Source organism: Struthio camelus, chromosome W, assembly GCF_040807025.1.
Source record: "Struthio camelus isolate bStrCam1 chromosome W, bStrCam1.hap1, whole genome shotgun sequence".
Classification (NCBI taxonomy): Eukaryota; Metazoa; Chordata; class Aves; order Struthioniformes; family Struthionidae; genus Struthio; species Struthio camelus.
The window spans coordinates 46,728,986-46,753,716 of record NC_090981.1 but is presented as its reverse complement, the minus strand read 5'-3'; positions in this window follow the sequence as shown (position 1 = coordinate 46,753,716).

Here is a 24,731-nt window from a genome sequence, read left to right as displayed (position 1 = left end):
CAAGAAGGCTGTATTTCAGAACATTTCAGAGCAGTGTAAAACAAAGTGGTGTATATGAATTTAAGACCTTTATTTGTGATACTGCCATACAAAGGCTAGTTTCCATCCTGTACTCAGACCCTCAAACTTAGATTGCTTAGAGCTATCACTGCATTAAAGCTAATCTGATGTACTGTTCCATATTTCAGAAGTATTAGTATTGTCCATTAATTTTAGTATTTGGATCAATTTTACATCAATTGTAATAAAACTGAACAGTTATATTTACGCTATAGATTCTGGCTACCTCCGCTCTGTGATCTTTCTTGTCAATATGCGATGTATTTGTATTCCTTAGATTATTTTGCTAGGTTTCAGCACTATTGCTCGCTTTTTTTGTGAGGAGAGTAACAGCTGTTTCTCCTGCTACCTTATCCTGAACTATCATTTCAACTTTGCTAATCTGTGAGCTCTGTTTCAGTTTTCTTTTGAAGCTCTCAATGTCTCCATTCATTTGAGGACAATACTTTGATGATCCTTTGTGAATGATGTTTCTTTTTCTTATACGTTTTCCTGTTTGAAGAGATTGAATTACATCTGCAGTCCATGTCTTCATATTTCCTTCTCTGCTGAAAATGGTAGACAAGAATATAATTACAACAGCAAAGTGACTTGCAAGGTAAATGCTGCTGTTCCATTTACTGAAGTATTTTATCAAGGTAAGAGCATAGAGGTGGTCAAATGGAGCACGGTAAAACCATCCTTGCCATGTTTTTTTTAAATTTTTCTGTAATGAATAATGAAGAGGGCCTGGTTGCAATACTAGCCCATTGCTGTCTTGTTTGAATGTTGATTACCACAAGCTTTTGTAGCAACCTCCACTTGAACACCCATTTTTGAACGCCAGTGCAGGTTTTGTAACTGCTGTTTTGTTCTAACAGGACCTTCGTTCTTACAAAGCCTGGGATCAACAAGATGCAACCTGGTATCCTGAAGAGGTGACTCTACCTGTTAATCGATCCTGAGACATTCTAAAGCTTCTCAGACCAGATAACCCTATGGCAGTATCAGGAGGTTACTACCCTCATGTCTGCTGCTGGATACAAATGGTCCAGGCCTCACACAATTCGAGAAACTGAAGGTAGGAACCAATACGCAGAGTTGAATCTGATAAGTAGTTGGGGACTGTTTCTATCTCCTCAGAATAGTTACTCCTGCTTCATCACTTGCTTCAACGTTGGTCCAAGTACTGTGGTATCCTGTAGCACAGTAGCCAGCTCTTCTGCAGGGCTTGTGCCAAACTTCTCCACAGTAGTCTGTCTGAAGTGCAAAAGCACATGTCAGTTTGCAGACTGAAAGGTAGTCACCAGCTCCCTTACTTTTCTGTCAGTCTACCTTATTTTTATCTCTTCTGGAGAAATAAATCACATTCAGCTGCCAGATTTAATTAGGATACTAAGCCCTCTAATGCAATAAGGGCAGGTTTGAGCTTCTTGTGCTAAAGGCACTGCAGCTGCTCTGTAACCAGGAGTCAGTGTGATGCACACGTTACCACATTTCATGATGTAGGCATGGCAGTGTGTGCAGTCTTTCCTTTTAGGTGCAGCTGAATCTTCTGCAGCAGCGCATAAAAAAGACAACCATATGCAGCCATAGTTTTTTTTCAGTTCAAGAAGTAATAGCAATGCCCTCTTCTATTCAGCTGTCTGTTCAGCATGCCTGATGATACTGCACTTTCCTTGAGCTTTGGAATATTATTTTGCTTGCCTTTAGCTTGAAGACACCTTCTCTTAAGTGAATGATTGTTGCGGTTGTTGTATTATTGTGTTTGAGCACACAGTGAGGTCGTATGCTTTGCATGAAGCAATCATTATGCATGAAGATTTTAGAACTCAAAAATAATTCTGTTGGCTCTATGGGATAACTAAAAGAAGAATTTCCCTTTAAACTAGGCTGTCCAGTTTTACAAGCTTCATTAAGTTTAAAAATATGTCAGTGGAAGGATTTGGTGCAGTGGTCAGCAGTTGCAAGAAGGAAAGGTATAGAGAGGAGTTAACATATAGAGAAAAATAGCCTGTCTCCTTAAGCAATAAATCATATTTTTTATTCCACTGGTGAATGATGAATTCTTTAGGGAATTCTCCTTTAAGGTAGACAGAGTGTGTAAAATATATATCAGCAACATTGACATAAGTGAAAGTATAAAAGACACCAAAGGGAAAAATATGTTCCTTACTTGTCTTCTCATTTTATTGGTGCGTTGGGGATGTGTATGTTAGCAGGGTAGAACACATTGTGCTTCTTTCTAGATAGCAGTCCTCGTTGCATTTTAATCATTCTTTGATGTGTCTGTCAAAAAGCTAAAACTGTTGGGGCTGTGGTTGTTTATCCTTATGGCTGTTTTCCCTATTACCAGAAATCACTAAAAGGAAAAATACCTCAGTATGCTTGGTATTTTTTTTATCTCTAGGCTTTTCTTACCACCCAAACAGGAATAAAGCCAAACCAACATCTAAATTTCTATATAAAATACAATTAAGTAATCACCAGTAAAAGTCTTTATCCATTTATTTTCTTTTACAAGCCAACTCAGAACTTGCAGATAAGTGTCTCTTGTAAGAGAATGCCGCTTGCCCATTTATGTAAACATTATTTTAACAGCTAACTTCAGTTCGAACACATCACCTTTTTTGAAAGCAAAATAATGACAGCCAAACCAGAAGAACAGAGGACATTCTTAACAGGCAGCCCAAGAAAGCCTTTTATGAAATTCATATGTTCCAACTGCCATTATATCTGGTACTGGAATTAGACTGTCAAACACAGTTTCAGGGCTGAATCTTGCCGAATTTAATTTGTTACAAAGTCCCTTGATGTTTTCATGAATAGATTGCCTGCTTTTCTAAGCTTTAATTATTTTTTTCTTTTTAAAGAATAATCCCATGAAATCTGAGACAAAGTTAATTAGTTTGTACCGACTGGGCTGTCTTAACCTCTGCAGAATACACACACATACAATTAAAGACAAGTTACTCTGAATGTGAAGGCAGGTCAAATGGCAAGGGTTTATTTGTCATTTCAAAACTTCTTTTGCTTGTATAGTGTAATATCTGAATCTGGTACCTGTAAGTGAGTGTTATTTAGACCAGTAAAACTCTAATAAGTTAATGCAAGTCTCATTCAAAATAAGTTAGCGTCTCTTTCAGTCTCAAACAGAACAAAGTTCTCAGCATGTAAGCATGGGAGCGTCTGTAGGAGGATGCTTTTTGTCTCATTTGCAGCTCCATGCATCTCGCTAGGGAACTGCATTTCACAAGTAGCCGAACGGTTCCCAGGCTTCACTACCGCTAAGCAACACCATCTTTATTTTACTCTCTACCTTCTCTTTTCAGCTCTTTATATTCCGGTGACTCTAACTATACTCATTGCCCATAGATTAAGATCTACTGGTTTAACCGTGTTATAACAAAACTTCTGAGCATAAATAGAAAAAAGAATTAAATCTCTTCAGCTGCTTTCATGTAATATTTAGTTATATTTCTAGATATTAAACAGTGACCCAAGTGTTATTTATATTAATGGTGGAAGTTGCAGTATGATTGACTGGATTAGCAAACGCATTTTGTTCAGAGTTGATTTTTTTCTATTGTTTTTCTTCTTTAGGCTTTATTTACATAATAGTGTTCAAATCTGTCATGAACAATTTTTTATTTAAGAGTAATTCCAGTCTTTTGTCTTTAGTTTATAACAGATTGTGAGCTTATTATACTATTCTGCTACTTTCCATTAAGCATAGAACAGTTTAAAAGGGCATTTTACTCTAGTGGCTCCATCCATGTACTATTACCTTGACCACAACAACTGTGTAATTCCTGACTGAACTACTTAATGTTACACTTAGAGTTACTCTGAGATAACCTATGGGTTTTTTTATTTGTGACCACAGAAGAAGCCTATACTCCATCCTTGAGTAGTGAAAGGGATGTTCTTATACCACTCTTTTTATATACAGATAGAATTTCCCTCATTTCAGTTACTTGTAAGATAAAGTCGAGTATATTTGTACTCCAAACTGTATGCACAAGACTGAGATAAACAAAAAACTTAATTTAACAGTGACGCAGGATATGAGTTCCATTTCCAATGGACACAGTGGAACTACCCCAAAATACACCAGCTGACAGTCCGATCGCTGCTTTTATGAGAAATTCTTCTGAATGGATAAAAGTTGTCCCAGATAATAAATAATAGTAAATAATGTTTCCTCTTAATATTATTCGTTCTGTTCTGAACAAAAATTCATCTTCCTGTTTCTGTATCTGTTTATATTTCGGTGATGTAGTTATATTAAAATGAATGCCTTTTCATTTGTTTTTTTCTTATGTGCTGGACTAGTTCACAAGGTTTGACAGTCACAAATCCTGTTGGAAACTTGACAGATAGTGAAATAGATGAATGTTGTTGGATATTTTGTGGTATGGTGCAATCAGCACTATCTTTCATAAACACGTTCCAAAGAATCTTTGCAAATAATTAAGCATTGCCATTCTGCAATTTCTTTGTGATACAAAGGAAGTCATGGCATTGTACATTGTCATTTCCACTGCCCTGGAATGATTACCATAATCAATTTTCTTCAGGTGAAAGTATAAAAAAATTATCTCATTTCCTCACGATTACTTCCTCTCAGCAGTTATTAGTAATACTTGCTGTTACTGAGGAAAGTGGAGGATGTAACATTGGTCTTACTGCCGAACCCTATTGTAGAAGAATATGCAACAATTTGAGATATTAGAATTGAGATTCATAGAAGAATAATTGAGTCTGAATAAATGAAAAAATATAAGACTGCTTTCAGTAAGTTAGGTAAGAGAAAAATAGGAAAGAGCTACACATTAACCACATTTACCCTTATGTTCACTTATAACATTTGGCTCATTAAAAAAGTTTAATTAGATTATTTTTGCTTAACCTAGACTTTTCTACCTTTAGGGAGAAGGATTAGGAAGAATATAAAGAGGACTTGTGTCAATTCCTCTTCACATATTTCTCCCCTTTCCACATGTGCTGCCCCATCCTTTCCCCAGCCCAACTGGCTACACAGTTTGCCTATTTAATTTAACTATTTAATTCTTCCATGTGTCAATTCAACTCAGTGAAACGTCAGAAAGCTACCTAATTTTTGTGCTGGCTTATTTAACCCTCCAGGGTTGAATGAAAGCCAGAGCTGGCACAAGATGCATAACAGGAGCACTTGGCCAGAAGAAGGGCCAAGAGATGAAAATTGAGGAGATGATGCTTCCTTAATTTGGCAGCACTGAGCCATTAATTTGAATCATGACATGTCGCAGAATTAAACCTTCAGAGAATTTGTAGGTCTTTGTACCTCTGCTGGGAAAAAGACCCGAGGGAAAAAGAGAACTAGCAGTTTCTCAGGCGGACAGTAAGAGGGCTGTGAGTGCAAAGTACCCGGCCCCATAAGGATAAAAAGGGAAACAACCTGGTTAAATCCTGAACTCATCATTGACCTCAAATCTGAAAGTCTTCTAGAAGGGAAAGTAGGTCAGGTTATGCAGGATAATTAAAAATATAAACATAAGATTGTAGAGGCAAAATGCCAAGGTAAAGAATAAGAAAAAACTTGCAAGAGATGTCCTGTGTAAGAAAAATAATCTGTAAGGATGTTATCAATAAAATATCAAAAGCAAAGAGCTGTTCTACTGTTGAATAAATTCCGTAAGCCTTTGTTGAATAACACTGAGAAGGCTAAAATATACGATGAGCTTTTGCATCTGTCCTCTGTAAAAACTGCAACACAGTGGACATGAATAGCCAGTAGAAGAGGTAAGAGCTCACTCTAGGAAGAAAAGCATTTACGCATTGGCCAGGCTTGATGAATTACTGAGATACTTAATGAACTGATCAATGAAATCTCAGGCCTGTTAATGCTTACTTTTGAGAGCTTATGGAGAACAGGCAAGATACTACATGACTAGAATAGGCAAACATAGGCCTATTTTCTAGGCAGTAAAAGGAGGACCTGGGAGTTATTGAACCATAGGTTTAACTTTCATTCCTGAAAAAGTATTAAAGCAAGCAAGCTATTTATTTGCAGACACCAAAACTTTAGTAGGAAGATGAGCAACAGATAATATGGGTTTCACTAGAACAAACCATGTCAAACCAATCTAATTTCTTTCTTTGACAAAGTAAAAATCCTTGATGTTAGAGGGGAAATAACAAAAGTCATTTATCTTAATTTTAATATCTTTAGTGCTGTCTCACATTCTCATTATGAATCTCCTTCTTCATAGGTCTTTAAAAAAGGATTGAATTGCAATCTGCTAGAGATGAGGTAAGTATATTTGATCCTGCCTTCAGGCCAGAGGTTAACTAGGATGCTAGGACCAGTGAAATCTAGTTGAGCTTACCTGCGTGTCTGAAGGGTTAAGAAACAGAATCAATAGCGGTTTTACTCTTCACAATAAATTAGGAAATAATATAAATATATTTAGGTCTTACCTGAGAGATCAGCCTGAGTAGATTTGATGTAATTGCAAGGTAATCATGCTATTCAAAGAAACTATGCTATGAGCAGCATTTCCTATTAACTTAAGCATAATGAAATAGTGTTAACTAGGGCCCACTTACAAAGGAGCTACTACTTAGTCTGGAACTTGCTTTGTTTTACTGCACAAGTCTAAAGCTGGATCTGCTTTAGTCTAAACAATAGTAACCTGATGAATGCCAAAAGCTTTTCCTGTTTCTTCAAATAGAGATCTAAGGTATATAAAAACTTTAAGTCCCTGAGTGTGTCCGTGTGTTATCAGCTTTCCTGAATGCACAGGGATTGCTAAAGAAACAAGGCAAGAAAGGTGAAACAATGGTCTAGACAAAGTAGCATCCCCTCAAACAGAACATATCATTCTGCCTCCTGACTCTTTTGACAAGGCTGCTTTGCCAAGACAGGGAAGAGGAGGAATAAATAGCCTATGAGGGGGCAAGCGAGCTGTGCGAGCAGTGGCAGGCTGACTGAGAGCCAGCAGGTGCAGCAAGCAGGCTGTATCGGTGTCTCCTGGAGCCTGGGATTCACCATTGCCAAGTCACAGGGGCTTAAAGTACAGATAAACCACTATGTGGATAGATCTCTCTTATTTTAGATCACTCATATATTTTCTCTGATTGCTTTGAGTCCTGCAGTGGGGGAGAGGAGAGATGCTTTGTTTTAAGGACACTATTTTGGATTATTGCTCTGTACTGTCCACGTGCTCCTGAAGAAAAGGCTTGCAGACACTAAGCAGCAAAGGTTAGCAACGATGGGGAAAGTAACTCAGAGCTCCTGCCCGGAAGTCATGGCACCAGAGGATCTCCTTCCCCGGAAAGGTGCAGACACAGGTCTGTTGTTTGAGAGGGCCACGCTCCAGCTCAGTGGTCACTATGAGAAACGTGCTCCCAAGCACAGCCTACACGCCTGCTCCTGAGTGCAGGGCACAGTGCAGCGGCGTGCAACTTTCTCTCTGCTCACGCTCACAAATTTTCCTTGCAGATAACCTAGACAAATAGGGCCATGGAGCACTGCTCCATGCTCTTTTTGCCATGACATAGCCAAGGGGAATTCCCTGCCTCAACATACCAGAAAGGCTCAAAGGGGAAATTTAACAAAGCTTTGCAATGGTCACCCAGAGTCACGCTTTCTGGATTCGTGACACCTTGTCCTGAGAGCTCTACATCCCACAACCCAGTTGCTGTAATTACAGTGGAATATTTCAAAGTATCTCTGTAGCCAGTACCATTCCTTGCACTAGTCTTTTTTCTTTTTTTTCTTTTGGAGGCCATGCCTTTTCATTTTAATTGTTTCCAAAAGTTATATCAGATAAGCTCTTGATGTTTAAAAGTCCTCCGAAATCTAGATGAGTCTCAGATTTCCCAAAGAAAGTTTGGCCTTCAAAGAGTTAGCAACAACTCATTCTGTGGCCTGGCCCTTTTCTCTCTTATGAAATTAAAGTCCTTCTCCAAAGTGGTTAAATGCTACCATGACAAAAGCACTAATGAGAATCTAACCAGACCTCCATATCAACATTAATTTGTGTGGTATGGATTGACAAATAATTCCTGAAGAACCACAAGAGGCATTTAATAAAGCTTCTAATGATGCTTGCAGTCTGTGCGGACTGCTTTCTTTCTTTATGCCACTAGTGTAAACAAATCAGGTGCAATAGTGTGTCAATCACTGTTTTGAATCTCCAGTATCCTTTTAAGAGTCTTTCTCTATCTAGTATGAATGAAAAGTCATTTAGTGAAAATGTTTTAAAATCTGCCTGTCCGGTTTCCAGCCCTTATAAACTGTGTCTGTTCATCCTAGTCTTCCTCCACTCCCCATCTGGTCTAAAGGAACAATCTCATATTGCCTCCAGTCAGGGATTTAGTGGGAAATGAACTACATGGGGTCCTTGCTGAAAATCTCTGTCTCTTGTTGCCTCTGTTAAAGATTTTCTCTATGCATGAGGTAACTTTTCCCTTTAGCTTGGTCTCACTTTTTAAAGATACTTAGGCATATTCGTAACTCTGATCATATGTGACTATTTTGGAGATGGACCTTTATTTCTTAATGTTGCTCTGCACAAAAATATCATTTGGGAACAATGATTTGTTTTCTTTGATGGGTCTTAAGCAAGGAGCATACTTAATTTTAAAGTTAAAGAAGGAAAACCATTTGCCAGTCTGTCAGGAGCACAGAAATATCAGAAAGATCTGCAGAAGTTTGGCAAAATTTTAGAAGCAAGTCTAGCAGGAGCCTCGTTTTAATTAAGCTGCTTTTTAAAGTGCTTAATTAGATTAGAAGACTGGAATATAGACACTTCAGTAGGGCAGTGAATGCCTTGGAAATCTAGAGCACTGTGAAGTCTACTTTTATTTCCAGTGCAATGCAAATTACTTGAGTGCAAAGGAGAAAAGAGAACAAGTGCTGGAAAAAAGGGCAGCTTGCTGCTAAGTTTCCTCTTTTTTTGCATCTACTCAGTTCACAGAAATATAAAGTGTTCAAAGGAATCAGTTCTTTCACAGATGATTATTCTGTACTACCTGCTACATCTGGCATGAGCATTTCCACTTCCAAGGTTGAAAACTATTTTCCTCAAAATTTAGATATTTAGAAAAATTCATATTTTTACTTTTGGCTATCTTAAGTGTCCAACTTAGGTGTGACACAGAAGAGAATATTTAGGAGTCAATGTTTCTTATATCTTGAATGAGATAGACAGCCCCCCTTGTCTCATTTCTCGAGCAGAGATTGCACAGGGAGAGCAGCTTTTACATCAGATGTGACTGCACTGGGACTATACCTGTGTCAGTGACAGTTACTCTGCTATATTAAAGTTTTCAAATCTGTTCTTCGTATATAGTAAAGCCCATTGCTGAATAGTAACTCCAGCAAGTTTCTTCAGTGTAAACATTTCTTAAGAGCTTTTTTAAATCACTGCCTGTGTAAGCCCTTACTATACAAGAGCTGGGGGAACAGTTTGTATGAACGTCGTTCCAGGTGCCTTCATGGGTATTTCTGATGGCATCGCAGATGATGAAGCATTCCCAGCAGTGAGCAACTGGAATCTTCTCAATGATGTACACAACATATCGTTATGTGGAGACTCCCAATGGGTGGGAGGAAGCTTGAATGGAAGGGCCACAACGGAGTGCAGCGATGTGGAAAGGCCTATGCCACCAATAACAGCTGTTCATGTAGCAGCAGCAACATCGATGACACTAGTCAGGTGTCAGATAACGAACTTTCATTCCCCTCCCTCCCACATGCCTGCTTCTTAATTTGGTGGGCTGCTTTGGTGGGAAGAGGACCAGCATCCTGGTCAGATAAGCTGCCGACAAACCTCTAGTATGAGCGTCTGTCCCTCTGTCTTGTCTTATGTAACACCAGGAGCTCATCTGGTGATGCTCTCATTAGCATAGTGCTTGCACTGTAATTTTGCTAAACTAGGCAGATGTATTTCTAAAAGATATCTCCGCCATTGCCCCCCAGATATGAGCAGCACCTGTCTTTGGAAAGAAAGATGATATACTTCCAACCCCCCTTAGTCCAGACAAGCTTGTATGTGAAACTGCAGCAAGCCTAAGCCCCCATAAGGACTGTTTGGTCAAAATGCTCCCTGCAGACTCTGCAGAAGGAGGAACAGATAAAGATGTATTTATGAAAGAGAGGGGAAAACTGAGTTTTGGGAAGCTGGCATTTGGAGTTAATGGACTTGGTAGTCTTGCTAAATGTGAAGTTAACTAAAGAAGTTCTTCACACAGGGAAAGCAACAGGTAATATGGCAGTATAAGAGACACCAGTGTGTGCTTGAAGAGAGAGGGATAGTGAGAAGAGAGAGGGAGGGAGGGAGAGACAGACAGACGGACAGACTGCCTCATGGTTTTCTAAACATTGGTGCATGGGGAAGGGACACTCCGTGAAATAGGCCAAAAAATTTCCTTGCTGATTTCAGAGGAGCTGAAAAGCTCTTGTTCATTTGTATCTCTGAGATCAATGTCTGCATTTATGCTTAGGCTGTGCAAAGTCCATAGGTAAAGCTGGAAGACACTCCTTCCTAATTCCTCCCGCTCTCCATAGTGACCGTGTGCAGACAAACCATATGATGTTATTCAGATGGGAAAGCTGAACATAGTCAAGGTTTTTTTTTTTTCACCTTTTTTTTTTCAAAAAAGCATACTATTTTGTGTTCCTTTAGCAATTAGTAATGAGATAAACAAAGCAGCATCAGTTACAGGACTGCAAAAACAATTGAAACAAATAATACACTTTTTCCATTACTGACTGTTCTGTTCTCCCTAGAGCACGCCACTTCTTCTCACTTTCAAAATGGCAGAGAACACCAGAATAATTACAAAATGGCAGAGAACTTGAGTACTGTCTTAGGAGGGCATGTAGAAGGGGAACCAGTCTTGCTTACCACCATCAAGGCTCCACGTGTCGCTACTCCCTGTGTAGTCCAAAAGAACAGTGCAACGATTTAGCTTCAGATCTCTCATTAAAAGTAATAGAAGTCAGCAGAGAACACCTGCATGTTCACTGTAACATTTTAATTAGTAAATCCTCCTTTTACTAACTGGAAAGCATGCAGAAAAGCAGTGACTTACAAGAACGGCAAAGATGAAATAAATGTCTATTATTAGAAAAAAATGTAAAAATATTGCAATAAGTAATAGCAGGGTGTGAGTTTGACATCTGTTTAAGCATCAGCATATTTTAAAACATGCAGCTAAGATGCAGTGTCTTATTAATGACACACTGGCACTGTGCATTGCTGTTGGAAAATGAACACATTATTTTGCTTTTTATTTTTATGAAAAACTAAAACCAGACTTTTAACAGTTTATAAACATATCTTTCAAGGATCAATTTAATGACAACAATCAAGAAAATGTCAAGCAACAGGAGAAACGTTGTTTTGGCAAGTAGAAAAGCAGAGCACCCACAACTGGAGGAAATGCTTCATTTGTTAAATACCAGCCATTAGGGTTCATAAAGTGAGAGACCTGAACACCAGTCTAACACTCCTGTGGAAAAATCTCAGATGACTCATAAAGCTGTGGCTCTGTATTACTTAGAGTAGGAGAAATATTACATATGTACGTGTTTTGGCATTCCTAGCCAAAAGAAATGCAATAATGCTCGTATCTGGTTTTCCCATGGGCATATTCCATGAAATAATTAATCCTACAGCTACTAGGTTAAAACAGGTACAGAACACACAGTACAAGGTTATATTTTATTCAGTATTTTCTTCTGTGCTTCTCTTCCAGTTCCCTGACCTTTCTGCATCATTTTTCATTCTCTGTGATTTTGCTAGCCTTTCGAGATGTAGGTTGTGGTAGAGGGAAAATCTTCAATTCACTTTATAGGTGAAAAACAAAACTGTCATTTCAGCGTATGAAATGATTTGCAACTGAAGGCTAAATTGCCCTTATTGTGCCCAGACCCACTGGGTGGGAAATCACACCTGGGTCCCCATTCAGAGTTTTCCTTTGAGCATTCCTGAGCTGGGGGAGGATGGAAACCAGCACTCTCTCACTCTCAGATCTACTGAAATTTGGCCAGCCCGTGGTGTCCCATGCACTCACTCAATGAAAAACCGGAAGGGTCTCCTTGTCACTCAAGCCTGGTGTCAACAAAGCTGAGTAGGACCCCTCCACCTCAACCTTCCGGGTGTGTTTCCTTGTCCCTTGTTGCTTTACAGAGGTTCATCATGTACAGATCGAGTTCACTGCATGGAGAGATGCCACAGAAAAAATTAACGTGAGCTAAGGAAACATCAACATTTCAAAATAGTTCTGGTAGTCAGCCCCCATTTAGGGTGACATCTTCCTCACAATCAGATCCTCAGAAGAGCAGAGAGACGTCTGCCACGTTAGAAGTAAGGGGACTGTGGTGACAAGTCTCTCCATCTGCAAAAGGATAACTCCAAAAGGATAACTCTAAGGGAAGAGAGTAAGTCTGTACTGTGAGCAGGAAGAGCCAAAAGACAGCAATTTAACAAGAAATGTCAGAAGATTGGGCATAGGAGTAGTATGATCAATGAGAGACAGAGAAGAGCTGTCAGTTGCTGGAAAAGGACAGATGTGGGGAAAGGAGGATGGAAAAGAAGGTGAGCTGATGGGAAAGTTCACAACGTTTCATCAGTTTTTCAGTGAAGGAAACTGGCATAGTCTTGTGTACTTTATGGCCTAGAGCTGCTCAGCATCTTATATTAATACGATCTTAAAGCATCAAATATTTTCAGGTAACATTTACAGATAATACAGAACTTGTTGGACACGGAAGAAAAAGCGAGTCTTTTATTCAGGGCCACCTGGGTCACTTGGTAAACTGGATGTACTCATAGTATGTTGGTTTGGATATAGATAATTTGGAGCAAAGAATGCAGTCACAGACAGGCTGGCACCATATTCTGGAAACTAAACAAGAGCTCCTAGTGTAATGTAGTATTGTGAATAAGGATACGTACACGAGACTTGTATAAGCAGCAGAATTATGAACTGAAGAAGGGTGGGAGTATTACGTTTGTGATCAAATGTCTAGTGTGTCAATTTTGGAGTCTGCTCTTCCAAAAGAGTGTTGACAAGTTGAAAAGGAATTAGAAAAAGTAGACAAGAATTACGCGAGATTTTGGAAAACTTGTCTTCTGGTGACAAACCAAGGAACCTCAATCTTTAACCTTGGAAAGGTCGAGGAAGGACTTACATGTGGCATATAATAGGTAGACATGACAGACAGAGATTTCTAATAGTGCATAGGTCTTTAATGGTTCTTTAATTGCGCAGAAAAATAGCACAGTAAAATCTGATAGCTGGAGGCTGAAGACAAACAAATTCATACTGGAAATAAAGCTGACATTTTTAACAGAATAAGTAATTCAATATTGAAACAATTTATTGGGGGATGTGGTGGACTCTCCATCTGCTAGCCTCTTTAAACCAAGAGCAGATGTCTTTCTAGAACATATCACTACCTCAGGACATATGGCATGAGATTTTTCAGGCCATGTTATACTGACATGTAGACCGGATGCTCATAATAGCTTTTACTTTAAAATCTGTAAAGCTACTTAGTAAGTATTTGGTAATGTTAGAACTATATGTTAGCAAAGTAGGCATCTACTTAGTTTTAAATATTCTCTAAAGCTTTTCAAAGGACTCTTATTTCTTAGACCTTTTTTGTGTGGTGTAAGGCATTTCAGTTTAATTATAAGAAGTTTACCCTAAGTAAAGTTCTTAATTTTAACCAGATATTTGAGAATTAGTTTACATTTTGTCTTGCCAGAAAAACGTACCAAAGGTCATTTATTTTTTATTATAAATACATGTAGTACTTATGCCTCACTACCTTTGATTTGTTGCTGTTTATTACCAAAATCAATGTGTCTATTTACCATTAAGTTTGCAGGGTTTGCATCTGAGTTCAATGAATTATCACACTCCTGCATTGTGCCTGCCTTCCATCTGAGGGTGAAACAAGAAAACCTGTCCCTTAACAGTAGGGGTGTCTAGGAGGCCTGGCCCAACTAACTGAGGGAACAAAAAGAAAATAAAAGATAGTAGTATTTCCCCGTCAGAGCCTCATAAACACTAAGTGAAGTCCCTGGGAGACTCCACTGATTTTAATAGCACTGGAACAGGCAGACTCTGAGGAGCAAGATCTGTCTTCTTCAGCTGAAGCTTTCAGAAGAATCTTTCATTAAAACTATCAGCAAGAAGACAAAACATGATCTTGTTTCACCAGTGCTGTTCGGGAAAAAAAAAAAAAACCCTTAAAGCTGAGCTATGGGGACTACTGAAGTGGATGCTTCAGGGCAGAGGAGACTGCAGCTGGCCATTTACAGGAGGAGCTGAAAAACGCTGGCACGACCAAACGCCGCCCTCAGTGAGTGAACCAGCATCTACAATAGCTCCTTCAGGCCACCAGCAGCTGTGGCTACACCTACTAGCTAACCTACTGCCACCCCGACACATGTCTTTCCAACAGCACAAGAGCAGATTTCCTGCTGGGTTTTCCAACCTGAGGCTAAAATAAACCAGTCAGCGCTCAGCTTTGGGTTTAACATGATCCAAATACACCAAGCTGTCTGTCAATACAAACTGAAACCAGTGCAACACTAGTGTTGGCTCTTTTTGACGGTGAAACAAATTGTACCCTCTTCTGATTGCATGAGTGTACCTATATTGTTTGAGCTGAAGCTTCCTAAACTGCGGTGGGAGAAGAAGAAGTTGCTGTTAGTTTAACTCTCAAAATATCTGGAGAAGATTCCTTTTTCATTGGGAATTCCTATTAAACTAGCATATCTGGTAGCCCTCCCCTTCAAAAATGTTTTCAACAATATTTTCAAGCAATGGAAAGGCAAGGTATGGTAGAAACAATACAGCGTAAACTACAGCTCTGCTGAAATGGGGAGAGCAATTATATCTAGTAGGGAGATAATATATCAGATGTATTAGAGCTAGGAAGATCGTGATAAAACCTTGGTCATGCTTGTATGTCACAATCTAGAGTAATGATATGTATAGAATTACTTATAATTCAGAGCAAGATAAGACTCAGTATTTGGAAGGGTTACTATTATTCAGATAACGTGAGATCTCATTTTTAAAATGGAAATAACATACAAGGGACTAAAATAATCATCTAAATTATCAGCAAAAATCAGTATATTTTTCTGTTTTACATCTTTTATGATCTGCCCTTTTATTTTACTTACTAGTTAATCTGAATTAAAATATATTTTTTTAAATATGCATGTCATTCTTTATATGGGCAAATCACCTTTAAAGCCAACAGTGGTATTGCCTTCCTAAAGAATGAGAAAGGATGACAGGATCTGTCCCTAAATAAGAAAGGATATTAGCAGAGATTCAGAGAACACCTGAAGAAATTAAATAGGGGGGAAAAAGGATACCTTCAAAAGCAATACCTCAGAGAAAAAAGTACAACAGCCTTTCTTCCAAAGGCTGATACATTTTAATTAAATTAATTTTCAGACAATGTAATGCATAATAATTACAGACTTAGAAAGAGTGGAATACAATTTTTGTTTGCAGAGTTATGTAAAATATTAAAGACTTGTTTCAAAGAGAAAGCTTTTAGTAATTCTGCTGATGGCTTTTCATAGAGCATCTCTAGCACCGTGCCTTACTGCAGTGTGATATTGTCGTGATGGTTGAACTTTTGGCTAGACAAGGAAGACTAAGACCTCTGGTAAATAACTAACTAGAAGTTTTTGAAGGTTTGTTTCTTCTGTTGATCCACAAGTTGGCATGACTTCTTAGCTGTGTTTTGACTAACCGCAGAAAAAGAAGATGGAGGTCTGCTGCTGGAAAAGACAAATTCAGTTTTTCAAAAAATAATCATGATTTTTTCCTTTGGGGACAGTTTTCATTAGACTAATCATTTGATCTCTTGAAATTTGTTGTGAAGGTATATGGGAAAACTGAAAGCAGCCAACAGCTCAGTAGCCAAGGCGGTTGGTTACGCGAGAAAGCCACAGTCAAAGCCCCTCATCTGGCTAATTAGGTGCAGGGATTTGAACGTCGGTATCCACAACTATATGGCCTAACCACGAGGTAAAGGAGTCAATTTCATCTTCTGTCTCTGGATTTCATACATCGGGGTGATTCTAATGTGCGAGAGGGACCAAAAGAGACTCCTTACTCCAAAGGGATCTGGAAAACCACGTCCAGTTTAGAAACAAGTAAGTAAGTAATCCTGATCTCCATCTCACTCTTCTCCTAGTTTTGATCATGAATTCCACTAAAACTGACTGACAACATTACTATCAATTCCTGTTGTATTTACAAAGAAGTTTTGTTTGGATAACTAGGTACTTTTTCATTAACAATTCCAGGTGAATTCCAGTAGCAGTGTGTGTCCAGATGGCACAGTGCTGACCGCTCAGCTGCTCATGCAGACATGTGTGTCAAATCCACCCCATTCTGCCATCTGGTTGCTCCGGACTGGACTGTTTTCATTTTTCAACAGTCATGAGCAAAATGATTAAATAACAAAAGGAAATGAGATATAGGTGTTTGTAGATGTTGTCAGTAAAACGCGATACTAGGTATAAAATCAATGCTCTATAGCCAGGCTTCCTTTGATATTTTAGTTCACTCAAGGATTAGTTATTCCTCCAGTTTGTACATCCTAAGATTAAGTCTTACAGCTTCGGCCTTCTTCTTCTCAAAATACAGAAAGGGAAGAAAAAAAATCCCCTTTTCTTCCATGGAAGCTTTGCTTCACTGAAGGACCAAAAGGTGACTTCAAGATCTGCCCAGTTGCACTAAGGGTTTGGTTTAATTTAGATTGCTGAAAGGCTTGATGTTCATTTACCAGCTGTGACATTTCCCAGGCCAGCCGGCTTTACCTACCATTTTACAACTTTAACTTGGGCTTTCTCACCTCAGTTCAGGTGCAAGAAAACGAGTTTGGAGTGAGGCCTTTTCTAGCTTTTCAAGCCTTTTCTAACTTTTGAAGGTTGTGCTGGTGTTTGTATTGTATTTTGTGTAAACACTTGTTTTCTTCCTGTAGTGCCTGGGGAGAGAAGAATGATGCAACACAGACCAAATGTGACTTTACTGTCTACACAAAATCCTCTCTAAGACCGTGCACAAAGTTGCTGATCCAAATAATGCAAAGGTGGTGCTCCAGGTCCATTGCTAGCATCTTCTGCAGTGAAGAAGCCTGAGAGTCAGTCATGTATTCAAGCCCCATTTTTACACTTTCAGACAAATTATTTGAATGTATTTCTTGATGCACAAGTATTCCTGCAATATTGGAACAGCAGTGGTGAGAACAGCTAATGCAAAATTGCTGTGCTACAAATATTCAGTTTCCCTCTCTCTTCTCAGACTCTTAAGACATGCTATACATGATAATAAAAAAGAATGCAATGTCTGCTGATAATTCCACTTGGGTATTAAATTCATACATAACGGTGATAGAATTGTAGCACTAGATGCTGCTGAATTACAGCAATGTTTTACAGAATTCCTTACTTTTTCATCCACCTATTTTTCAGCATTAATAACTGCAATAGTGTAAAGGTTACTTTTTTTTTTTTTTAGGACATATGAGGCAGAGTATTATGGCTATTACAAAATCACTCCAGAAGTCCATTAAACTGAGCTAGCTGAGTCACAAGCATTAAGAGATGTTCAAAGCTGTAGAATGCAGATCTGTGCGTTTATCCTGGGCGCTTGTCTAACACATTCTATATAGTTCCAGAGCAACTCACGTTTTTTGAAGTGTCTATACTGGAAAAGGTTAAGAGTTTATGTCTGCACTGCCTTTAGGAGCTCAACACACTCCCAGAACCAGGTTTATATTCCACTTGCAGGACACCCGTGGCCTGGGCCGTGCAGAGCCAGGTAATTCTGCTGCAAAGGTTGATAGGGTGATCCACAGCCATGGCCGGACCAGGCACACTGTGTTTAGCCCTCTGACACTAAAGAAATTGCTCAGCCGGACTTGCCGTTCAACAGCCTGAATGTGTCAGGGCTTGTTCCCCTGGTCTTCTCACAGCTCATGCAGAGTTGTCTCACATCAGTGCCTGTTCTCAGCTCGCAGCCACCACGGTAGCACAGGGAGAGAGTATGGACTTGAACAAAACCTACAGGGGCTACTTAGTATTGATTTCAGATTTACAGATATTGAGCTTTAATTATGAGATAAGCTTTATTCTGTTTCTTTTTTTCCTCTGTTTTTACAGAACATGGGGAAGAATCCCCTCTCTCAGGGAAGCCTGTGAAATGAGATGTATTCTTGTGTGCAGTAGCAGATGGAGCTGTTATGGGTTTCCGTCACTGTGCTTGTTGTCTTTTGGCCAACAGTGATTCTCAAGTGTTTGTTTTACTCTTCAGCTGTTTAAGCTACTTTGTTCTGAGTCTGTATTAGTATGCATAATGTTGCTTTGCATGCCCCAGCTGATCACTTCTTCCAGCATTTTCATGACTGATGGTTTACACTTCAAAGAACCAACACCGGCCAATAATGAAAGTGAAAGCAAGAACCCCCAATTTAAGTTTCTCCAACAGAAACCTGAGATTGCCTGCACCCCATCAGGTCGTCTGGGGCTTTGGATGTGTGGGACAGGGGGAGTGATCCCAATTGTTGTGAAAGGAATTACTCAGAGATTAACAAGAAATATAGCTAACTCCAGGCACAAGTCTGTATCAGTAACCCTTTCCAGAGAAGGAGCAACTTATTGGGAGCTTCTATCTAGGTGATCTCCAGAAAGCAGGGTGCTCTCCTGCTGTGTAGATGAGACGGTCCATACCTATTTTTCTCTATTGGTGATGATGTTTATTTTCCATGTTCTTTTTTTTCCTTAGACTGACTGGCACACCATATAAGGTCCCTCTTCATGAGTGTTGCAGCTACCTCAGACTTCATGGAGGCGTGATTACTCTCGAGAATGTCTCTGATACATAGTCAATAATATGATCTGGATTTTATAGTATGAGTATCTCTATATGTGATGTCATTTTGCATGCTCATCTCCTTTTGGTAAAGTCCATATTCTTGAGAGGGTTTTCCCCTGATCCGGCCAAACTGGTGGTGGGATGGATGTGAGTACTCATCATTTTTCATCCTGTTTATTTTTGGAGTCTTTCTTGCTCCTGTTTTAAATGGACACATAATTGTCACTGTTGATCCTTTCTGTCAAGTTACAGATTTCATTCTTGTACAAATCCTATACGGCAGGTCTAAAGATGCTCTGGATAACAAGTCAGCCATATACTACTACTTAAAGCTAGCATAAATCTGAATAGTAACATCAGAGTTCCAGGAATAAGAAGTGACGTTGTTCTGGAGCGAGGAGCAGTGGCTTGTTAAGTTCTCTAATTAAATATAGTCAGTTCCATTTCTTCATCAGATTGGTCAAATCTTTTTCATATGGATGCTACTGGCATAAAATAAGAATATTTGCCTTTGGAGAGTAAGGGAATTGTTCTTTAATTGCAAACATTTGGTAACAGGCTGTTTTTTATGTTATAAAACATACAACATTTTTGGCTTGTTGTTTAGTATGTTGCTTATCAAACATCCGAGAATTACATCTACAGTAGCTATTCCCTCCTTCTCTGTGAGCTTCCAGTAATTACTTCCAGTAATTTTTCTCTTACTGCAATAATTTATTATTTTAAAATAGATGTAACGTTCACAGGAATAATTCTGTGCATGTCACTCAGTACAGCATTCACATCTACTGTCCTGCTTTTTTCGTTTCTGTTACAAGGCTTTTATAAATTAGTTCATTTCCTATTATTAGACCATTCTAAGATCAGGAGATTTTCTGCATTTTGGCCATCTTTTCTTCCACTTTTTCAAAAGTTGTCTCCTGTAGTTTGCCTTTCTTCTGAAGCACCTTTAGGAATTTATGTGGGACTGACATATGCAACAGACTTTATGTGTTATGCTAATAGTGTGGCTGTTCTTATTCTGCTTTCCAAAAATCTTTTCCTTTTTCCCCTTTCTCATTTGATATTCTATTAATCATAATTATTATTTTATCTCTGGAATTCCTGACATTTTCTGATTGGGCAACATTCTGGTGTCACATTGTCAAAAACACTGATGTATATGACATTATAAGCAGTGTACAAGCATAAAGAGTTAGAAGGAATGAGTGGCAAGGTCATGAAGTACTCAGATTTTATACATTCTAGCACATATAATGTCCTTTTTCTTCTGACATCTCTGAAAAGAGAGCTCCCTCCATTCTTAGACGTGACCTGCTGTCACACTAAAATCCTTTACTGGGAAAATATGTTTCTTAACTCATTGCTGATGCCTGGAAAAGCTTGCATCAGCCACTGAGGTCTCCCAAAGCCCATGAATCCTCTTGTCTTGCAGCTATACCCACATGCTGGGACTACGAGGAGTTGGTCTGCAGCAGAGACTCTCTTGCTCAAGTCACAGATAATTTAGCCTGCTCTGCCAACCTTCACAATGGCTCCATGCACTTCGCATTGAGTCATAGAAACCTCTCTTTCATGTCTAATCCTTATTTTATCCTGGAGGCCTGATCGCTGGGACCAGAACCAGGGCAGCACCACCTTGTGTGATACAGGCAGCACCAGGAGACAGGGTGAGAACCGGCAGCTACGGCAGCAGCCCCCAGCTGCAGGCCAGGCCGTTGCTTCCCTCCCTGTTACATACCCCCAACCTCAAATGCAGACCCCTACACTGAGATTCTCCTTTATGTCCCCCCTAGCTGCATGGGACTCACCTCCATCTTCTGTTGCAGCCACTTCCCCCTCTCTGGTCAGAAGAACTTGCGGCCAGGCTCAGCTGGGTCGAGGTGAGACCGCACGCAAGCAGGCAGTTGTCACGGACGGCTGCCTGCCTGGAGACACTCACGAAGAAAGTCTCTCCGCGTGGACAGTCAGTCACAAGCTGCCGTCGCATATCCCTTGGAGGTGGTTTGCATCCTGCCAGTGCTGCATGGACAACAACACCAGGCACCACCTGGCCTGCTGCCTGTGGGATAACTCTCTGCTACCCCTCACTGATGGGAACCTGGTGAGTCAAGTTGCATTTCTTGGTCCCCATTATAAAGCCCCACAAAATGGTTACTGCAGCAGAGAGATTGCCTCACCATAGTGGGATTAAAAAAAAAAAACCTTTCAAAAATAAACTTCCATTTAAGCACTAATATAAATGTCAATGAGAATATTAAAGTCTTGGTTTGGGGATTTTTTAAAACACATTTTATGCATGTACTTTTTTTTTACTCTTTGTTATACTGGGAAAAAAAATTAAATACCAAACTAGAGACTAAGAGCTAGATATTAAATTCCCTTAGCATCAGTGTATATATCTGATAGGATGTGAATTATATCTCTAATTACCAAAAAGCCCATTGGGTGACATGAATCTGGAACAATGCAAGAACAGCTATCATGAGGTTATTCTGAATATAGCAAGATGTGAAGTTCATTTTAAAACCAGGAGCACAACTTGACCAGCTCCTGTGTGAAATGATTAATACTAAGATATATTAATTCAGATGGAAGGACTGTGTGTAACAAAATAAGGATGGTTGGAAAGAAATCTGTTCATTATGAAAATCAGTAATAAAAGCAGGATTCAAGCAAATGTGGATTATTTACTTTGGGAGAAGATGAGTTTTTGACAATGTATAATATTGTAAAGGAGAATATTCATGATGGAATGGTTATGCTAAATGTTTATGTCCCCGCTTAAAGGGCTGTGACATTTAATGGCATAAGAAAGAGCAAGAAATGGTGCCTTGTTAAGATTATATAATAGCTATACTTTGAGGACACGAATCCAGAAAAATCTGAGGCTGTTAAGGCTCGGTTTTGCTACATAGCTCTATGGACAAAATCAGCCATAGGCAGATGCGTTTCAAAAGCACATAGCAGTCTGACTGGAACTATTCAGTAGAGTAGGATCCAGATACAGTAGCACAAAGATATTTCACTTAAATCAGCAAACAATTTGTAGAAATCTGACTCAGGTGAATGAAATGATTAGATCAACAAATTTCCTGAGAGTGGATTCAAGAGAAAGAACAAGGAGGCACAGGCTTTTTGTTGCTGTAGTTCCAACCTGTGGTTGAGTTGGCTTTTTCGTTACAACACAAATATCTTGATGTTTATAATCTAGGACATTTCAAGCTACAGCAGGTTGAAAGTGAATATACAGATGTTATGAAATCAGCTGTGTAAAGTTAATCCTTCCTAAAATTACAGGACAGTGATATATACAAGGGGGTATGTGATTTCAGTTAATGGGGAAGGGAGACCTCCTTAGCTTCAGATGAAAACATGTCATCTTAAAAACACATACATTTGTGCAGTAAGAATAGAACCTTTTAATGTCTTCAATGAAGAATGAAACATTATTATTGACTAAGCTTAGGCAATGTTTTCCTGAAAGGCTTTTGTCATAATAATCACAGCAGTTCATGAATTTAAGTACAGTTTATTCTTAGAACAATAAATCCATGTGATGAAGATATGGGTATTGTGCTGTATACAGAGAAATACTGAAATTAATCAGTATGTCATCCACATCGATATTTTAGGGGGAAAAAAACAGATCTTGTCATCTCGCTCCAATATTTTAAATGTACAGAATGTTAAGCCAAAAAAATGGAGAACAACTTTTTTATCTGACACAAGTCAGTAGGGAATCTTTCCTGAGTAAAGACTGTAGGCTTTGCAGTGAGATAATAATAGAACAGCAGAGCACTGATGGATACAGCCACAGTTTCCATTTTGCCTTCATGGGTACCTTGATCAGAAATTACGCACCTTGGTTTGCTTGGGTAGATAGAAACTATATCCTAAAAGACTGTCATTTGGTATCTCTGTATCTGTAACCCAGAGGGGCCCGTTGAGGTTAAGGGCACTCTCTGTGCTCTCTGCACGCTGGCTTGCCTTCCCTGGCACCCCCAAAGTAGCATGTTGATGGGGCAAGGCATTGGATCCACTTCCTCTCTGCAATGGCATGTAAATGGGGCTCATAGCAACAACACTCGTACCTTGACACCTTCATAAAGACTGCAGTGCATTGTTTGTGTCACATAGCCGGAGAAACACTTAAAAATACTTACCTTTTTACAGTGGCTGGTTGTACATCTGCTGGTATTGACTTGGTGTTTGAAAAGCTGCCAAGGGAGCCTAAGCACTCTCCTCCTTATTAATATTTGCAATTGCTGCATACGGCATAAGGTTGCTGAGCCAGAGAGATCAGGGAAGATGTGCTAACTGCCAGCACCAGAACAGAAATTCTACTGGGGATAATTCTTCAGTATAGACTATAAGAAAGAACACATGCATTGTAAAGGGAACAACTTATTTTAGGAATATTACCCTAGAACATAAAAACAGAGAGGAAAAGAAAGAGTTTGCAGGAGTCAACATGCTTTATGCCAGAGACAAGGAGTCTTGTCTTTAGTGAGGAGCAAATTCAGCTTTTTCACTTAGCACACATCTTAGCAAAAGCAATTAAGACTCACTTCTACTGCATCTATGTGACACTAGTATCTACTCTCTCCAAGGAACAAACCTCCGTCTTCTCTTTTCTCATCCCGAAGAAGCCCTGAACCTCTATATTTTGGGGAATAAGAAAGGCAATAGCCCCTAAAATTCCTCCTCAGCCTTTGTAGGAGACCCAGTGATATTTCTTGTACCCTGGTGGATCTCTGAACTACCTTGGGAGGCTGGATGGCTCTTTCCTCTGTCATCGTCCCTGCCTTTGCCACGTCTTCTAACACAGGGTTTACTCGATACTGTTCCTTTACCCCTTGAATTTCTTTTTCCAGGGTGGGAGGCAGCACAGCTATCAGGAGAAACAGTTTTTGGGATTACACAGAGTGGTGAGGTAGGTGATTAGAAAGCCCTAAAAACATAGGGGCTGGCAGCCCCTTCCTGTTGCTGTAGGAGAGGAGCCACAGGGGAGAACATAGCCTGAAATGCCTGTTCCCCAGGTCTGCAACCTGCCCTCCCTCCCCTCAGACCAGGAGGAGGCCTCCCAGCCCTGGAAAGCCCTTCTGGCAGCAGCAATGTCAACCCCAAGGAGGTCTATTCCATGCGTTTTATCCCAAAAGCCCGTAAGATCTTTTGTACATCCTTGCAAGAGCCTAACAGCCATTTTTTACCCCAGTGTGAAGCAAGGATAGTATCAAGCAGGATTATATCTGTAGATGGAGGGTTTGAAATCCCAGCTTTAGTCTAGCAAGGGAAAAAAACTGTCTTCCATCCTGGTACAGACTTCAGAGCCTCCTTTTTCATGCTCTGAAGGACCCTAAAGCCCTCTTCCCCCACGCTGGGCAGCCCACTGGCAGCAGACTGGGAGGAAGGGGCTGATGGCCATGCTGGCCCCAGGGTACCCGCGGACCTTGGCTGTGTATAGGGACAGTGCAGTGGCCCCGTGGCCGGACAGCAGGGATGGCTGGCAGGGAGGTGTGAGCACAAGGTGAGGAGCTGGGAGAGAGCAGCAGCGTGGGCCCAGAGCAGTGGGCTCCTGCAGCCGTCCCCCGGCCGGTCATGTCACGAGCCACATCGACTCTGTGCCCAGGGAGCACCGTGAAATACGATGACGTGAGTTAAAAAGGCACTGGCTGCAGCTTTAGCCAGCATGATCTGATACTGAACCAGGAGAGGGGCCACTTTTCATCAAGGCATTCAAAGAATAAGTGTATGATTCACTGCCCTGACAGGTT